The sequence below is a fragment of the Brassica rapa genome, chromosome A10, assembly GCF_000309985.2.
Source record: "Brassica rapa cultivar Chiifu-401-42 chromosome A10, CAAS_Brap_v3.01, whole genome shotgun sequence".
NCBI classification, from domain to species: domain Eukaryota; kingdom Viridiplantae; phylum Streptophyta; class Magnoliopsida; order Brassicales; family Brassicaceae; genus Brassica; species Brassica rapa.
Window position 1 is genome coordinate 5,539,061 of NC_024804.2, and position 12,952 is coordinate 5,552,012.

The 12,952-nt window shown below is 40.5% G+C and overlaps 1 non-coding gene across 1 annotated transcript; it reads right to left on the reverse strand.

Moving 5' to 3' along the window:
- Positions 1-11,354: 11,354 nt before the first annotated feature.
- LOC117129407 lies at positions 11,355-11,459 on the reverse strand. Its single transcript, XR_004453056.1, has one exon. It is a non-coding gene; the product is annotated as a small nucleolar RNA R71 (small nucleolar RNA).
- Between the last annotated feature and the right edge of the window lie 1,493 nt (positions 11,460-12,952).

The window sequence follows — 12,952 nt, forward strand, 5'->3', positions numbered from 1 at the left end:
CTGCGACTCAATTAGGTTTAGCCGTCTTAGGGTTGCTAGAACTAGGAATCTCGCCGACAGCTCTCGAGCCCAGGCTTATACCTTGTTGTAAACGCTCATACGCAAATTCGGAATAAGATCTTCTTTGCTCTCCTTTTTCGATTTCTTATTTTTATCATTGTTATTCTCGTGTTCTGATTGCTTGACGTCTGGTAATTAGCAGATATCCGGGTCCTCTGGGAAATTAGGGTTTTCCTAGTTTCCTTATTTAAACGGAAATCGACAGTGCGAATTTTGGTTCCCACAAACAACTCACCGCAAAAATCTTCAACATACGACCTCAGCAAATATTGCGCTTTTCATGACCGCAAAAGCCAATCGACCGAAGAATGTTGAGCAGTTCCCTCAACATATCACCAATGCCTGAAATTTCAAACCCCGAAAGTAGTCGAGAGTATTAGAGGAAGCCAGAAGAGCTCCAGGATATGCTACCTAGCAAGCTTCAAGGGCATCGAGCAACACTCCTAAATCAAGCAGCCAAAACCAACAACAGACGTGCCCGTGTACACGAACCATCGAACAACAAACCCAGTCCCTGGGGAAATAATCAAACTACGTTATGACTTGATCCCTCGACGAGGGTACGTAGGAACTCACGACACGAGTACAGTCACCCTCCAACTTCAAAGCTCGAAGTAAACATATAACAACACCCGAGGGACAATGGCACGACAATATTAAGCTGCTTTCCTTTTCAAATCTGTAACAAACTAGAATCCGACACCTTAATAAATACAGTTCTTAGACATTGCTGTTCGAGCATATCGGATCTCCTATCGTAAAACTACGACAGTCGACCAAAAACCAGGACCCTGATCAAGTCCTCAGTTGCGGCAAACTCCGCCAACGAGCGCAACGAAACTAGCTAACAAAATCTTTTGTTACATCAAAACCGTCGATAAGAGTATCTACAGCAAATTGACTCACGGCCCCAAAAGATCGGCCTCGCATAAACATAAAAATAGCAACAAATAAAACGGGACTCGCTACCCCTTCTTTATTAAATAATAATAATAAAGAAACAAAAGCAAAGGGGAAAAACAGAAACAAAATCCATAAAGCTACTCTTCGATGCCGAATTTGCCATCCTTGAACTGACCACCCGAGGACTTCGTCACGTCGCCCGCCACAGATGGGACCTTAGCAAGGAAATCTTCTGGTAAATCCTCAGAAATCTGAGGCAGATCAAGCTTCCCAACGGAGAAATCCGAAATCTCCATCACATCGAGTTTGGACTCGAGCTTGACCTCCTTCGTTTGAAGGCCCAACAGCTCGTCCGAAGCCAAAAGATTGTTGTTCATGATCTCCTTCAAGAGATCTATATTCTCCATGACAACCCTAAGATGAGCTTCAGAATCAGTTGCGGCTTTCTTCCTCTCCCACCTCTCCTTTAGAGATACCAACATGTCCAAGTAGTTGTCCCCCATAGCCTTTTTGGCGTCATAAGTCGCACGACGAAGATCGTCAGAGAACTTATTAGCAGAAAATTCAACCTTCTCCTTTAAAAAGGAAACCTGCTCGAGGGCCGATTTCCTCTCGTTACTCAAAACTCGCAGACGAGCTTCGAGCGAAGCAGCCTGATTCCCTAACTTTTCGGCAGCGGCCAGTTGAGCAGCGTTGACACGCTCTCGATCCTGAGCCATCTTCAGGCCAAGCTTTAGCTCTCGAACGACCTTCTTTATTTCGTAAAGCTCGTCGGAATGCGGAACATCCCGCAGGCGTTTCTCCAAAGTCGCTGCGAACTAGTTGTTAGCCTCCATAGCCTAGGAAAACAACAAATCAGCACAAACAAAACAAACCGAAGATTTAAAAGGATCGAATATCGAAAAAGAACGACCTTAGCATGGGCCACTGCCATCTTCACATAAGCCTCGCGTTCCATCATATTTCGCAAAGAAGGAAGGGGACTCCCAGCATGTTTGAAGTGCCTCACCAAGTGAGCAATACTTTTCGGGTCTTCCGTAATAGGGCAATCCTTGGAGTGAGAAAACTGCCAATGAAACGGCTTGGCAACAGCCGCCTCACCCGAAACACCGAGACGATGGTCCGAACCATTCGTTTTTGCCTTCTTCAGGGGGCGGTCACGTCCCTCCGAACCTGTCGGGCTACTCAAGGTCCTTTACCTCTTGGGCCAAAGCCCGCAGAAGTCAGGTCTCCTCACAAAGAACTTCTGTGAGCGCTTCGCTCACATCTCCGGATCGAATGCGTTCCGCATTAATACTACCAGTTCAAGTTCGCACCCTATCAGAGACGCGAAGGTTTGATCTTCTCGATGCCATGTTTCTTTGGCAAGCAAAACGAAATTAAACAAAGCACTATGGTAAATCCTAAAACAAAGTAAAGCTTTATAAAGGTCAAGACCTCGCCGTATCTCAACGACCTGAGAAAAAAGGAATCCCGAAGACTAAGGAAACAAAGATATCCCAATAAATTATGCTTATCCGATAAGAATATCTGAAACGTCATGATCAAAGATCGCGAAAAACAAAAACGCAAAAAGATATTAAATCAAAAACTAGCAAGAAGCGGAATCATCAGGGACAGATGATCCCCCGATCTGATCCACCAAATCCTCAGAGATTGAGGAAGATCGCCCCAAATTGAGATATGGATTACTTATTAAAAAAAGGGGCTAACCAATCACCAATTGAATCACCAATTCCCCAAATTAATGTGAGATATGGATTACTTAGTAAAATTGAGTTCTAGAATTGAATCTATAAACCATTAGCATCCTTGAATTGTAGTTTTGAATATCTTTATTGACAAATCCTTAGGTCTAACTATTTCTCCTTATTGTTTACAACTTCAATCAATCGAACAACTGCCTTGTTCACCTTGCTTTCATTTATATTTACTGCTTTACTATTGATTGCCTAGCTTAACCTTGATTTTTGTAGTCTATTGTGTCCCCATGTTCTTTGTGGATTTGATCCCTAAGTACTACAACTGATCCTCTTATTTGAGAGAGTAAAAATCACTCCTTAGGGTAATTTGAGTGATATCAAATTTGGCGCCGTTGCCGGGGAGCAAGGATTCGCCATTAGACTTGATTAATAGTTCTTAAATTGTGTGAGTCTCTGCTGTTTTTAAAAAAACTCTTTGCAAAGACTACCCTTTGTTTTGCTTGAGGATAAGAAAAAGGTAAGTTTGGGATGTGATATATCATGAATTTTACCCACTTCCATCCATGGTATATCAGTGTTTTAGGAACTATCTATGTTGTTTTCGAGTCCTTTTAGCACTTTTACAGGTTCAGGGATGATTTGGAGAAAAGTAGTGATTTTGGTGCATTTTTGAGATAACATGAGAGGAAGCTCGAAGATGACCATCGAACCAGTTCGAGGTCGACCTTTAGAGTCCACCATCGATCGATGCACACTTTGTGCTGTAGATCGACAGCGAAGCGCGCAAATCCCAGCCGGCTTAAAACCCAAGTCAAGACATAATTACAGGAATACCCCTGGCCGACTTTTAACCTAATATTTATGTGCTCTGCCATTGTTCTAGGCAACACACACATTCTACACGATTCATATTTTCTAGTTTCACACAGAAAGGTTTTTTAGTAGATTTGGAGAGAAGATCCATGACTCCCTCAGAGATTTGTATCGGAACTCCAATATTTATAACCTTAATCTATTTATGAATTCCTTTATGTTATTTGTCATGAATTGTTTTGCTATGTCTGAGTAGTTCATCTTGTTAGGACTGATCTAGTGACTGCTCCCATTTGTACCATTCAAAATAATGTACGACGCAACCAACTTTTCTATAGGTGCAGTACTTGGGCAGAAAAAGGACAAGAAGCTACATGATGTCTACTATAGTAGTAAGACTCTCTACGATGCACAATGAAATTATGCAACAACGGAAAAGGATTTACTAGCTGTCGTATTCACTTTTGAAAAGTTTTGACCTTACCTAGTTGGTTCTAAAGTAGTTGTTCACACTGACCATGCTGCCCTAAAGTACTTGATGCAGAGAAAAGAGGCGAAGCCAAGAATTTTAAGATGGATCCTTCTCCTGCAAGAGTTTGATATAGAAATCAAGGATAAAAAGGAGTAGAAAATGAAGTTGCTGAACACCTCTCATTAATAAGAGCAAAAGACGACGTTTCAATTGATGACTTCCTACCCACCAAAAACGTCTATCAGACGGAATCAACGTTTATCGGTAATGTATCTCTTACATCTGAACAGGTGTAGACCGACACCTAACAAGGTGTATCGATCGATATCTCAAACGGCCATCAAACCGAACCACAAATAGACGAAGTAATTGTTTATCAACGTTTCTTGCAATCCCACGCAATATGAGTTAAATTCTCCCGGAGGTAGAAGTTTAAGTCGGCGGCTGCATGTGTTAGATAACACCAACTCAGATAGGTATTGGTATGCTGATATAGTATACACCAATAAGAAATTTCTTAGAGAAATTTGGAGATGCTATTGGGACGAATCATACCTCTACAAACATTACTTTTATGGTTTATATAGATGTTGTGTCGCTGAAGGTGATGTTCCCGGTATCTTGTTCGAGTGCCATGGGTTTGATTATGCTGAACACTTTGAGAGTCTTAAGACAGTATCTAAAATCCTAAAAGCAGGCTTTTGGTGGCCAACCATGTTTCATGACGCTCAAGCATACATAGCGCAATGTTACCGATGTCAACAAAGAGAAAAATCAGCAAAACACACGAAATGCAACAAAACTTCATTCGTAAAGTAGAAGTGTTTGACTGCTGGGGCATCGATTTCATGGGCCCTTTTCCTTCTTCGTTTGGGAATAAATATATCTTAGTCGATGTCTAAAATGTATCCAAATGGGTAGAAGCAATAGCCTCCCCACCAAATTACGCTGATGTAGTCGTGAAACTTTTCAAAAGTATCATTTTTCCTAGATTTGGAGTTCCTTGAGTAGTTATAAGCGATGGAGGCTCCCATTTCATCAACATAGTGTTTGAGAAGCTGCTTAAAAGCATGGAGTCCACCATAGAGTATCTGTGAATTATCATCCTCAGACCAGCGGACAAGTAGAATTTTCCAACCGTCAGATCAAGGAAATCCTAGAAAAGACAGTAGCAAAAACAAGAAAGATTGCCCTACCAAATTGGATGATGCACTTTAGGCTTACATAATTGCATTTAAAACGCCACTTAGAACTGCATGATTACACATGCTTTATGGGAAAGCATGTCACTTTCCAGTGGGGTGAGAACACAAAGCAGTACGGGCCCTAATAATGTTAAAATTTGATATCAAGCCTTCAAATGAAAGGAGATTGATACAACTGAATAGTTAGATGAAATCAGAAATCATGCTTATCAGAACTCGAAACTGTACAAGGAAAGAACAAAAGCTTATCACGATAAGAAGATTATCTCTAGACATTTTGAACCGAATGACCGACTGCTTCTGAATAACTCTCGTTTGACGATATTCCCTGAGAAATTGCGTTCATGCTGGTCAGGTCCCTATGGAACTGTCGTGATAATCAACTCTAAGGGAGAAGAGTTCATGGTGAATGGACAGAGAGTAAAGTACTATTGGGTGAAGGCTGAAATACCAGACAAGCAAATTGCACATGTGGGAGTGCACCTACCTATTGATATGGCATGACAGTCCAGCTAAACAACGTACAACAAGCACTCAGTGGGATGGAACCCACTGCTTTGATATTTTCTTCTTTACTAAAAAAATAATCTGAGGAGACGACTGCACACATCATCGACCGATAGGACCGGTCAGTATTGATAGGCAGCATCATGAGCATCGATCTACCGCCAGTTAACTGTGTCGAGCGACACTCATATCCAGTGAGCAGGTATATCAGTTTTCCATGTTACATTGTGTACTTACCATTTGTTTTCCCACCAATCTTAGACTATATGACACTGGGGATAATGTTGTTTAAGTCTGGGGGAGGTATTACTAATACTGTATTTTCTTTTGATATTATGAGTTTTATAAAGTCAAGAAACGGATGATGAACTTTCAATTTTTATTACTACTCTGACCACTCTTTTTAGCACCATTCTTTGAGGTTATTGACTGCAGGGTGAACTGAATAGAAACGCCGTAGTGGATCACCCGCCAATAATATCCACGCTAGCTGAGAAAGTCTGGAGAAGCCAAAGCTGACTTCCAACCATAATCAATCCAACTTCCTTGTTTTGGGGCTTGGTATACATTGGATCGAAATCTTTTAACTCTCTTCAGCATCTACACTGAGATGATTTCCTGAGATGCAGAGGGGTAGGTACATTACCTATGACCCCACTATTCTAATTAAAAAGAATGATCACACATTTCTGGAAGCAAGGGGTAGGTACATTACCGATGACTGCATCAGCATCACTATTCCTTTGAATTGAGATAAAAATATTCAGATAAGAGAGAAAGGGAAATAATTAGAATTAGACTACCTGTTAGTTCATATACTTGCGTGAGTTCAATCCATCTGTCCTTTGATCAATACTCCCAAGATGTAGCATACACATTATTTATATGAAGAAATGAAGTCAGTAGAGGGGTATGTCAGATGGAATCAGCTGAGCAATAGCTGGATGGTTTGGTTGCTAAGCTAAGGCCTAGTACATGGAAGTGCCTTTGAGATAGGTACTTATTTGATGTGGCTTGCAACATTGCAGAGATGAAAGTAGTGATTTTAAATTTTGTAAATCCCTACTGTTTTCAAACCTTTTTCACATATTTGTTCTATTTTTTGCTTGAGAGCAAGCAGAGGATAAGTTTGAGGGAGTTTATATACCTTGGATTTCACCACATTTAGTTATCTTTCCAATGCCACCGGTGTGAGGTCCATCCAATGGTTAGATCTAAAGTTATGCTCGATTTACTGAAGAGTGGTACGTCTGCCTCGTGAGAGGAAGCTGTCGAGGTTTAGAAGGAGTGTCGATCGATGACACAGCCTTGGTGTCGATTGACACTGATGTCAGAAGATGGGCTGAACCTATTTCGTGACTGATTTAAGCCCATAAGTGACCACATGTTACCAAAATATCCCTAGACGACTTGATATCATATATTTACTGTTTCTAAGCCATTGTTAATGGTTAGGCTTCATACTATTCTAGAGGGAAAGAGCTTAGGATTGGGGAGAGAGATCTGAACACCTTTAGAGATAGAAGATCTTGAACTTCCTTTGTTTCTTTACTGTACTTTGTCTTTTGATTTATTATACTGATATATTATCCAGACCATCATAATGTTTCTTATGAATATGTCTGAGTAGATATTCTGTTAGATTTAGGGTTCGTCAAGGGTTGAATTATGGTTTGATTAAATTAGATTTAGGGTTCTTCAAGGGTTTAATTATAGTTTTCTTATTTCTAAGATTAGGACTAATAACCAACCTTGAACTTAAATCTTAGGATTGATAGTCGCAAGCAAAAGCATGGTATGCTGCCTGAATGAAACTAGCACGCTCGGATAAGTTAGGCACATATGAAAGTTGGTAAAAGGGTTATAGAACACATCAAATCTTTTCGCTAAAGCTTTCTAGAAGTAGTATCGATCTACACTCCATCAGAGACATCGATCGATAATCAGTAAGAGACACCGATCGACAATCCATAGAAGGCATAGATCGACACCCTCAGGATTCACATACGAGAGTTGGATTCCTAGGTCTAAGCATTAGATATTCTCTACCTATGAAAGTTGATAGATTATATTCCAACTATGAGTTTGAGAACGAGTCTTTTAATAAATCCTTAATAACTTATTTAGTTTGCATACCTATCATACCTGAGAGTTCACTTAAGTCTAGCTTTTCCCTCATCTTTATAAACAAAAACAACTTCTATTAATTTACTTGCATAATATCATTAATGTCTAGCATAATTTTGAACACAAAAAGCTATTTTGTAATCTTAGAGTCCTAGCTTTTCCCTCATCTTTAAAAACAACAAACAACTTCTACTAATTTACTTGCTTAATATCATTAATGTCTGGCATAATTTTGAAAACAATAAATCTATTTTGTAATCTTAGAGTCTCTGTGAATTTGATCCCCAAGTAGTACAACTGAACCTCTTATTTGAGAGAGTAAAAGTAGCTTTAGGGTTAATTTGAGCACTATCAGATATCGTGAATCACTTTCGGATAGGTCACTCATTCTTCTATTACTCTTGCTCAAACATACTTAATTCTGGAGTTTTAAATGGATGTGTGGCCGAAAAGGTAAGCACACTTTGATGATATATGTAGTCAAATCAATTATATTTAACCTTTCATCATATATGAGAAATCATGATGTTACAATTCATCTCCACTCACTAGAGCACAATGTCCTCGTGCCGCACCATGACTGGTCTAAAGACGCCTCTCGGGTAAGAACCGAGATGGCTAATCAGCTCGGATACCACTTGTATGGGCCTTCCACGCCTGTTCTCTCGCTTGTAGGCTCAATCATGTGTGATGGGCGGTACGTTAATTTTTTAGTGGCTCTTAAATTTTGATTACTAATCCTACAATCACCACATTACCTTTTCCTGTGCTTTGGCCTCATTCACACGATATCACGAATTATTTTCCGATAGGTCACCCATATTTTTACTATTTAAGTTCAAACACGCTTAACTCAGTAATTCTTAGCGGATGTGTTTTTGAAATGGTAAACATATTTTGATAATATATATAACCAAATCAATTATTTTAAACATTTCATTATATACCAGAAATTAGAGCATTACAATGTTTTTGGAGGAACTCATTGTGAGGTTTTACTGGAGAGAAAAAAAAATATTTTTATCGTTTTAGGAAGATGATTGTTCTTGATTTATTGAAAAATGATTTGATATGTTTTCAATAGTGATGTAAGTATATAGACAATGAGGTTGGTATGGTATTACAAGTTAATGAGAATATATTGGTTGATATAAACTGATAGATCTAACAATAATAAAAGGCTGATATCCTGAGTGCTCAGCGTGTCCACGTCTGCCAAAAAAATCATCCAATAAGGAATCACTTTCATGCCACATCACCTAATTGCTCTCTCGAATTGAACTGCACTGAAATATGTGGACTCTATCTAATTCTCATGCAAACTGATATACCTTGGATTTGACCCGTTTTCATCTATGGTATATAGGTGTTTTACTATATATATCTATGTTTTCTACTCTTCTAGGTATGTTTTCAGGTTCAGGTGCATTTCAGAGTAAAGCTATGACTTTGGAGCATTTTGGAGCTTAAAGGACATTTCACCCGAGCTGACCATGTAGAGGTCGACGAGAGGAAGAACAATCGATCGATGTGCATCATGTGCTATCGATCGACACCAGGAGATGCCTCGACAAATGAAGATTAATATTGATCGATGTACACAAGTACCATCTATCGATGTACACAAGTACCATCGATCGATGTACACAAGTACCATCGATCGATGTCGAGACATTGGAGATGCGACATTTTGGATCCAGCGGACTTAAAACCTAAGGCCAAGCCAAATTACGAAAATGCCTTGACGAGTTTTTAACCTAGTAGATTATATACTGCCTAAGTGTTTTGACGGCAGAGAGAGCTTTTTGTTACAGTTTTATTTTGAGAGAGAAGAGAGAGGTTTGGAGAGAAGATCACTTGTGATTGGAACTCCTTGTTTTCATTTCTTTTCATCTATACTATGAATTCCCATTTCTTTATTGTTATGAATTGCTTTGCTATGTCTGAGTAGTTCATTTATTAGATCCAGGGTTCAGATAGGTTTGTTGGAATAGCCCCAATTTATAGATCTGCCATGTTGTGATATTCATGATAGATTTGTATTCATTGCTTGTTTTAGCCTTGCTAACTAGAACTTGATCATAGGATTGCATACTCAAGCACCCTTGTTATCCCATCCTGACATCTATCTATCATATTAGGACTGCTAGAGAGGGCTAACTGCCAATTTAATATCTTAATAGGGCATATCATCTCGCTCATAGGCCTGGCTAGAACCCGTCGATCGATGTCCTCAACTGACTATCGGTCGACTCAGGCAAAGGTGTATCGGTCGACGTCCCTATAGGACCGTCGATCGACACTCTTTCGTTGTCAACATACTAACCGTTGAGACACGAGATCTAGCATGTTAACCAGTGAAACATGCGACAGCTGATCACTGAGTTAAGCGGTTGAGCTCTAACATATCATGCATGCAACAAATAGGCATCTATAGATATTATAATCTCCAACACCTGAATAGTGGCCCTGCATCTAATATCATTTCCAACCAAGTTACATTTACTTTTTACTTTGCTTGTTACTATTGCTATTTCATTTAAACATTTACAACTCTTAGAATTAATAAACACTAGATTTAATTGTTCCCTAGCTCCTTGTGGATTTGATCCCTAAGTACTACATCTGAACCTCTTATGATGAGAGTAACACTCCTTAGGGTAATTTGAGTGGTATCAAATTTGGGCAGTTGCGGGGAGTTTTGATCGCCATTAGATTTAGTTTTATTGATTCTTATTCTTTTCTCTACCCCCTTTCTAACATAATCTTTTTCTTGTCTTTTCGGGTGCATGCCCAGCGGTACCAGAAGCAACAAGGAGAAAGACTTGTTGTTCTCAGACGATCCTGCTAACTTGGAACGCACCATCCGTAGAGGTCAACGTTCCACATCGCTCGACGCAACAACTTCGTCGTTGATCGATACTCACAACCAACCATCGACCGACACCAGACCTTCATCGTCGATCGATCCTAATCGTTCGACAACGATCGATACTACACTGCGTACGTCGATCGATATCGTGTCGTCAAAAATGGTAAACATTATTATTCTAACACAGGACGAGAACGGAAACCTGTATGACCAGGACGGTCATCTGCGTAATGCAACAGGTCAGACAATAGATGCTCATGGGACTGTAATCCCTGATGCTGATGCTACAGGAGCTGCTCAACCTGTAGACGAGGACGCTCGATCGAAACCACTGGCCGACTACAATCGCCCAGATGAGTAGTATTCCAACAGATCAACTATTCGACTTCCGGAGATCCAGAAGCAGAATTTCGAGCTGAAGCCTCAATACTACACTCTCGTGTCGCAGATACCCTACTCTGGGTTACCGCACGAGCATCCTATGGAGCATCTAGAACGGTTCGAGGATTTAATCGCTGCTATTCGGATGGAAGGAGTCCCCGAAAATTACCTGCTGTGCAAGCTCTTCAGATACACACTGAATGGAGAAGCAATGCACTGGCTTAGGCAGCAACCCACAGGATCCTTAACATCCTGGGCCGACATCAAGAATGCTTTCTTACGAAACTTCTTCGATGAGGCGCGTGCTGAAGAACTTCGAAACAAAATTTCCACATTCTCGCAGGAGGCTGGAGAGTCCTTCAAAGATGCGTGGATTAGGTTTAGGTCTTCCAGCGAAACTGTCCACACCACGAATTTAACGAAGTGCAGCTGCTAAGCACTTTCTTCCGAGGTCTCGCCTTACAGTATCAATGCTCTTGATACGGCGAGTGAAGGAAACTTCACTACTCAGAATCCGTTAAAACCAAAAACACGGACTCTGAACGGAAGAAGTCTGTACCTCTATCGGGAAGGAACAGATGGACGAAGTAAGAGCTAAGTTAGATGTGGTGTGCACGAGCTCTTAGGAAGCAGTCTGTTTAGCTGAAGGAGAAGTAGTAGATACGGAAGGAGAAGAAAATGTGAACTACATCGGAGGTACCCGATTCAAGAAATTTGGAACCAGGGCGGAACAGAAACTTCTTTGAAATGGTCAAAGAAGTAACCAGAGTTCACATTTCAAAACCCTTCAACAACAGCTCAAAAACCCTTCAACAACAGCAAACGCTACTCGAACTCCTACTACTCCAAACTCAGTGAAAGCAAGATCGAAGAAATGCTTGATCAAGTACTGTTGGGAACAACAACAAATCACCGTGGATTTCAACGGTAAAATAGACTCCGCCACAACAATTCTAAACACCAAATCGAGACCTTAGGGACTCAGGTGAGAAAACTTGAAACGCAAGTGATTCAGACTGGCGAGACTATAAAGAACAAGAAGCTTTCGCTAGAGAGGCAGGAGCTGATAAAGGAAAACACCCGTAAATGCATCATAGATAATGATTTCTGGTAAGTGGTGAGACATGAAAAGCTGAGGAAGGAGACTTCAAAATCGAATCTCCATGAGTCTCGGCGATCCCAATGGTGTTCGACTCATGTCGAGAAACTCGCATTCGATCGACAGACCATGGACGAAGATCGATGGACGGATAACTCCAGTCATCGATCGACGTCGTCCGCTAAATCGCTGAAATGCAATGCGGTTCGAATTCTAACTCATGAGGAATTTGCAGCTAAGCATCCTCACCACCCTCCCCTTTCTATGATTAAATCGATTCGATCGGTTGAGCCAACCATCGATCGACAGAGTGAGTCCGACGTCGATCGTCACAACACACCTCCCATCGATCGACAGGCACCTCTGACATACCGAGTGTGGTTACCCTCAATCGATAATGACTATATCAACGCACTCAGACCATCACCTAAACCATTAGCTAACCCACCCGAACCAAAACCCAACGCTTTAAATAGTTCACTAGAACCAGTTCAAGAAGATCATGAAACTGAAGGGAGAAGGTTAAGGAAAAGAAATGAGAAAATTCTAAGAACGTTATGAGGGGAAGCTAACGAGAAAGAAATGGATGGTTTCACTAAAGAGTCTCAGAATCTCAATCAATAAAAAGCTTTTGATGAAGCTTACTTCACACCGGTTGTGATGTTCTTCAGAGAAACAAGGTAATGAGGAGGACATTAGAGAATGTTTCATCAAGTCAGAGAGAAGATGAAACACAGGATGACTTGATTTGGATACATAAAGTGGTGGAGAATCACAGGAAGCTGAATAAATCTCATAGGATTTGGGATG